This window comes from Lipotes vexillifer, unplaced genomic scaffold (assembly GCF_000442215.2).
Source record: "Lipotes vexillifer unplaced genomic scaffold, Lipotes_vexillifer_v1.1 scaffold524, whole genome shotgun sequence".
In the NCBI taxonomy this organism is placed as follows: domain Eukaryota; kingdom Metazoa; phylum Chordata; class Mammalia; order Artiodactyla; family Lipotidae; genus Lipotes; species Lipotes vexillifer.
Genome location: NW_006774722.1, coordinates 1328125 through 1335463, shown reverse-complemented (window position 1 = coordinate 1335463; position 7339 = coordinate 1328125).

Genomic DNA, 7339 nt, shown 5'->3' with positions numbered 1-7339 from the left:
GCTTTCTATAAGCGAATGTGTTTCATCTCCCAGTGGTGCTGCTGGCGTGATCGACACGGCTCACAGTGACGCGGGCTATGCTGTGCTGCCCCGGGCCCTGGGGCCTCTTGACTCAGGCAGGAGCCGGGAGGGGCAGCGCTTCCTGCTGCAGAAGGGACCGTGGCCCAGGCGGGGAGGGGGTGGACCTGGGCAGCGGCATGTGACCCCTAGTCTGCCCCTGATGGCCTTAAGTGACAGCCAGCCAGTTCCTTGTCACCTATAGCCCCCATCAGATGGATGTGAGCATGGAGTCAATTACCTGCCAATGCTCCTGAGGACTCACCTTCTCAGCTTCCAGGCCAACCCTCCTGCGACCCCCGGATTCCCCGGATCCCCCTTTTGCCACCTCCATCCTCCCTCAGCCCCAGCCAGGTGGCCTCCCTGCTCTCTGGAACTCGGTCCCCCTCAGGCTCGTTGCCTCAGCTCCCCCCTCTCCCTGGAGTGCTCTGCCCACCAGGGCACCCTTTCTATTCCACCACAGCGATTTTCAGGGTCTCTAATACCCTATTTGTTCGTTTCCTTCTTTCTGGTCAGCCTCCCTCATCGACAGCACGAGCTCCTTGACAGCCAGCCCTTGTCTGCCTGGCTCCCCGCTGTGCCCCCACGTGTGGAACGGAGCCTGGCACAGAGTAGGGGCTCAATAAACACTGATTACTTGAAGAAATGCTCTGAGACCTGGCTGGAGGTACTGTGAATTCAAGCATCAAGATGATAACCACATACTTTAAAGCAGCTTGGTCAATAAACACTGATTACTTGAAGAAATGCTCTGAGACCTGGCTGGAGGTACTGTGAATTCAAGCATCAAGATGATAACCACATACTTTAAATAGCAGCTTGGAATTTTTTTTTTTTTTTTTCTTTTTAATAAGATGGGCAGAGCACAACTCTGTGATCTTGAGGGTACCTGTTTTCTGCTAGCCAGGCTCTCTCTAGGAAGGACATTAGGGACTGCTGTCCCAACAGAGGGGGAAACACGGCCTGACACGGGGTTCCCCCAAGAGTCCACCTCAGGTTTCTAATACTTAACGGATGTCGGGGAGACTGGGGCCCCTCAACCTCACAGACACACCTAAGACTCTCCTCGCTGCTGCAGTTTCCCCACCAGCAAAATGAGTTGAAACCTGGTAATTCCTGGAGCCACCCAGCCTCAACACCCAGAAAGCCCATAGCTGGCAAGTGAATCCAGAGGAATCAATGATATATATTCTAGGAGAAATGGCTTTAAGCCAGGAAACTCTCAGTGAGGATGGGTCTTTTCTCGGTGATGTCATATTTATTTCCTAAGGGCTATTAATTAACAACTTACTACTCTTCCGCTTATATCTGGTATTTCTTTAATCCTTCAGGAGAAAAACAGTTAACACGAAACTTAGGTGGTTATTGCTTCTGTTAAAATCAGCCGTGCCAGTTTAATAAGACCTACATATATTGACTTAGCACCTACCATGAGCCAAAGACTACATTGGGTGCCTTGGAAGGACCGTCTTCCAAACTTCTGGCTCAAGTGGTCAGGTAGGACACATGCTTTTCTCTCCAATTCCTTCTGAAGTCCCAATAAATTACAGGAAAAGAATTAAAAGGCACAAAATCACACAGATAAACAAAAAAAAAGGAAAAGACAAAACAGGCCAACAAGAGATGTCAGCAAAATTCTGGAACCTGGAAAGCTGATGGGCCACTTATCATGGACAGCAGGCTACAGAAAGCAAAAGAAAAGGGCTGGCAGGTTGATCAGAGGGGTAGAGCTCAGCAGCATGTCTACTCGTGCTCTGAAGGCTTAGGAATTGGTGGCCCGAGGCACCTCAGAGGTGGGAGAGCAGTGGGGCTGAAAACAGGAGGACCATTTGCAAGTCTATAAAAGGAGTTTTGCCCCCAGATTCTCTCCCTAACCCCTCTAACAACCAGCAGTTTAACCAGGGGATCTTCGTACGTGGAGACCACCCAGGGCAAGGTCAGGTATGAAGCTGAAAATAGAGGGAGTAAAGATGACTCTACACATGAAACAGTGAGGTTGTACAGTCTCTTCCTTCTTAAGAGATGACGGCCGGACTGATGCTGCCGGGAAGGAGACTGAAGATTCCTCTTTAGAGAAATGAGCCCAGGGTAAACCAACTACAGATACTGACAGCTAGAATACCTAAGGATGGTCAAGGCGAACCAGGCATTTGAGAAAACCTCCAAAATGACAGAGACACAAACCTAGTCCAAAGTGAGTCGTAAGCAGTAGATAATGCAGGAGATAGAACAACAAAAACTATACTTTCCTCGGTGAAAAGAATGCTAACCTTTTAAAGACCACAACCATTTTTTAGTCCCTCATGTAGAACATCAAAATGAAAGCTTCTAGAACAGCAGCAAAAGAACGATAACATCCGCAGTGAAAAGAAAATTATATATATATATCTAGCAAGAGCAGGGTGCTACAAACGAATAATAATAAGTGGGAAAGAAAGAATTCTTGAAAATGATAAATACGCTAGCAGAAAAAAAGAAATCAAAAGAAAGTTGGAAATTAGAGCTGAAGAATTTCCCCAGAAATAGAAAAAGGATCAGGAATTCAAATGGCCTTAGACCTCTTATGGGCAATACTGGAAACTGGCAAGCAGTGAACAATGCTTCAAAATCCTCTGAATGATGACCCGCCTTGATTTTTATAACCAGTACAGCTATCAACCAAGTGCGAGGGCAGAATGGAACACTTCCAGAAATGCAAAGTTCTCAGAAAGATGATCTCCCACGTACTCCTCCGTCAGAAACCTGCTAAAGGATGTGCTCCACCAAAGGGAGGCAGTAAAAGAAGAGGAGGCTAGAGATGCAGAGAACAAGAAATCCAACCCAGAAGAGAACAAAGGGAGTTCCCAAGATGAAAGTGAGGGAGGAGCCCTCCTGGGCTGAGAGCCCGCACAGCAAGCCTAGGAAGCCCTCAGTCCAGAGAGTAGCAAGAGAATGCAGAGCTCCAAGGGGGGACCTTTCTAAGAAGAAAATCACAGACTACCCGATGTGCAAACGTACTAAAGAGAGTCATACTTCTGTCAGAGTCTGGGGCTGAATTTATCATAGAAACTAAGCAAACAGAGCACTGAGATTTAGTTACTCCGAGGGGAAAAGGACTGTGGATAAAAGGGAAATATAATCATAGAACATACAAGGCAGAGCTGTGAACAATATTTTTAAGTAGCCTTAACATGCAAAAGGATGCCGACACAGCCAGAAATGATGACATAACACTCTGAGAGGGGCAGGGATGGAGAGAAAGGTTATTGGAGCTAAATCCTTATCCTCCTTAGAAGGAAATCAGTAGACAGTATCTAGACATGAAAAATCAAGAAAAAGTAATACAGGCACATTATTCAGAAATATAGAGGTTGATAGCCAGAAGAAATTAGTGCTAAAACGGCTGCCTCTAGGCAATGGAAGCTGGGAGTGATGGGGGGGGTCTGCTGGTTTTCATTATGAGCCTATTAGAACGATTTGGCTTTTTATACCATGTACGTGAAATGCTTCGGTTAAAAAACAAAAATACCACACGACCAAATCCAATGACAAAACCTAGAACGTCCCTTCAAATTGCTCTTAATCCAGTAAAGGGACAGAGAGTTGGGGGGGCAGGGGTGGTGGGGTAGGGACGGTGCCATAGAGCAGGCAGTGCCAGGTAATGAGAGAAGATAACATCTTCAGTCTGCAAAGTGGGCTTATCCTCAATGTCTGAGACTGAAGGGAAATACCCAAAGTATGACAGGGCCACAGGGCCTGGATAGTTGTCCTTTGATGGTTTCATCTTTACTAATGGAAGATACTTCTATGTTTTGGAATCACGTTTAGGACTGGCAATGTGACTGCAAGGAGGGGCTTAAAATATAATGGTCAGTCTTGGTTTGACTTTATTAAAAATAGAGTCCTGCCTTGCATACGCATTCTCCTAACATTTTTGAAATAGCATAAAAGTACATTTTTGCAGAAGTCCATAACACTAATTTTGTATTTCTCCTAAGTTTTGCTGTTTCTCTGCTTCTCTGATGTGACCTTAGCAGTCAAACATCGCTAAGAAACAGAAGTTCTACTTGAAAAAAAAAAAAAGGAAGTCTAGACTCCGAGTACAGTTTCCGAGGGTTTTCTCAGTTTCTGACGGGGCATGTCACTCCCGTTACAGGACCCTGGCAGATTCTCAGGGAGATTTGTCTTCTAATGCACCAACAAAAGCTAATGGCAAATTGGTGTGGTTATTTCCTCAGAACGGCACCTTTTGTTGTTTGAAAAGGCCTCTATTTCACAGCTTGGATTTTAACCATTTAAGGATTACCACCATTTTCAGTCCCTCTTACAGAAGCTCCCTGGACTGGGAGGCTGAAACATCCCACCCCATTCGCATCCTCTGTGGACTCCACAGTCAAAGGACCCCAGGAATGTGACACAAGATGTTCAGACTGGTGCAGCAGTGAGGCTGCTAGTGCAGGTCAGCAGTCCAAGCTCAATTCGTTGGCCGCAAAGGGCGATTTCCTCCCCCTGCCCAATCCACTTCTATACCCTTTGCTGCACGTGATTTTCCTATTAGTACAATCATGTCTAGATTCCTATTTGCACATTCATAAATGTGGGTCCTCAGAATCTTCATTTTTGCTGTCCGTCGTCAGCCCTTTGTGTGGCCTTTTAACGTCCCTGCAGATCCTTTACCGTATGAAAAGCTGCTCAACCTCATGTAAAGGGACCACAAATTAAAGCTGGGAAACCAAGTGCGCTTTTCAGATGAGCAAAGATCAAAAAGGTGGACGATGCAACATGCTGGTGAAGGAACAGGGAATGAGGCAGTGCTGGGACCACGTGCTGCCACATCCTCTGGAAGACGATGTGGAGTCACATGACCAATTTTACATGCAGGCGCCCTTTCCTGTTTCTCTTCCAGGAACTGTCTCATTTACAGGGGAGTCTGCTGTGGCTGTGTTTGCAGCAGCGAGACTAGAAATGACTTAAGTGCACCTCATAGAGGGCTGGCTAAGGAAATGATGGGCACATCACCCAGAGGAGAACTACAGAACCATTCAGATGTGTTGTGGCCATGAAACGATCCCCAAGATGCATCACAAAGTCCACAAACAGCACTCAGGATGGGGCAGGGCATGTGCGCTGCCGCTTGTGTGCAAGGACACACGAGGGCTCTCCGTACACAGGCGCACAGGCAGAGGCTCTCTGGAGAGAGTCCAACAAGAATGGGGCACAGGAGCCCCTGGAGAGGGGAGCAGGCCTGGGCCTGCGGGGCACTGACTTAGAGCTGTCTATCCTTTGGTCTTGTATGAAGTCTTACTGTTTGCCATGTGTAGCTTTCCCCAAAGAGGTTAAAATGTTTTCAGTAATGTTTTAAAAAGATAACATCAGAAGATGGAGCCTATCAGCCACCGCTTAAAGACCAGCACCACCCCCACCTTGCAGGCTTGGAGGCAACTTAACACCAGTGAGCAATCAGTAAATCAATGACAAATGCTTCCCCCAGTAGGAAAACACGGGGATGCAGGTCTGGCCCCCATGCTGAAGCTCTCTGGGCACAAGTTTCCCCATCAGTAAAATGAGAAGGTTGACCTAAGTCATCCCATTAAGTCTGTTTTTGGGCACAAAATATCTGATTGTTCACTTAAACCAATTTCATGTTCCTAAGAAGTGGTGAGAGAGGGCTGCACTGTCTTCTCTAAAGCACAGCTAAATTGCTCATAGGCCATCCGTTCAAAATAATTGTACACTGAAGCATCCTTTAAACATATTCAGAGCACAGAATTTATTGAACATAATATGGAGATGGCTAGTACAAAAGTTCATGCCTCAGCAGGGCAGGTTTCATCAGGCTGACACGGAACATGTGAGAACATGCTGTGAACGGCTCTCTCGAGCTGGACACTGCAGAAATACACCTCCTTCCCTCCGGGAAACAGAAAATTAGCCATAAAACCGTGAATTTATTACATATCAGAAAACCAACACATACGATGGTAAAGAGTCCTTTCCTACACCAGCCTTTTAAATGAATTCCATGTCAAAACAGGGCATACAACTTAAAATATATAAAAGAAAAATTATGAAAACGAAAGCATTCTAAGACATCTCTTAAAATACTCAATTCCCAGAATGTTAACATATACTGAAGTCGGAATAAAAATTCTGATCACAAACCACAGAGATCTTTTTTCAGGACAGGGCGTGACATACAAAGCATGGAAAGAACAGCACGTGTGACTGAAACTACTTTACTCAAAAAAGTTGAGAGGAGGTGAAGGGAACATTTAAACAAAAATAGATCATTTTGAGTTTCCTATAAGAAGTTCCAAATGGCAGCAGTTTATAAACTGCCTTTAAAAAGAACAAAACGAAACACCAGCAAAAGAAAGGAGAACCAAATGTATTTTGCGTTTTTCTATGTAGGAGCGTGAGTCACCTTACTGAGGCTGCTTACGAATGAAAAACACAAAAACATAATCTTTCCCACTGAGTGATTTCCCAGCATCTCATTCAGGATCAGACACAGAGAAGGTAAATTGATCAACGTTTGCTGAATGAGGGGGTGGTGAAAAGCAAGAAGCACTTCTTGTACACATGGTCTCAGTAGGACAGACAGTAAACTCTGACCTTTGAATCCAAAGAAAATTGTCAAGGGGAAAAAAGTATTTTTAAATGAATGCTGCACTCGAGGTTAACAGCTGAATTTAAGTTACTTCTAAAATACAAAAGACAGGGCTTCCCTGGTGGCGCAGTGGTTGAGAGTCCGCCTGCCGATGCAGGCGACAGGCACGAACCTGTGTCCCCTAGGCGGACCCCCAACCACTGTGCCACCAGGGAAGCCCCAGAAAAAAATGTTTTTTAAAAAAAGAATGTGTATATATGTATAACTGAGTCACTTTGCTGTACAGCAGAGATTGGCATAACATGGTAAATCAACTATACTTGAATTAAAAAATAAATAAAATACAAAAGACAGATGGGAATGCAGGCAGCCAGTTCATAAAAAGAACCAGACCTCTTCGTGCTACGTGGAAAACCGTCGAGGTGATGTGAGAAACATGCACGCTAATTTATCATCCTAAATCACAAAAAGCTATGCATTCTTGTTAGCACTAAGCCTTAATGAAATCGGGTTAAGACATCTGATTTGTCTCCCCTAGTTGGCAGTTGCTGAAGGAAACAAACAAACAAAAGGTAACCTGTTCTGTTTCGGCCAGACTCGGCGCTGGCTATCAGTGAGACGAAACCCTCCGGGGTCGCAGCTGCACCTGCGGGAGCCGGGCGGAGCTCCTGCCGTTCAGGATGCAGAGGTGAG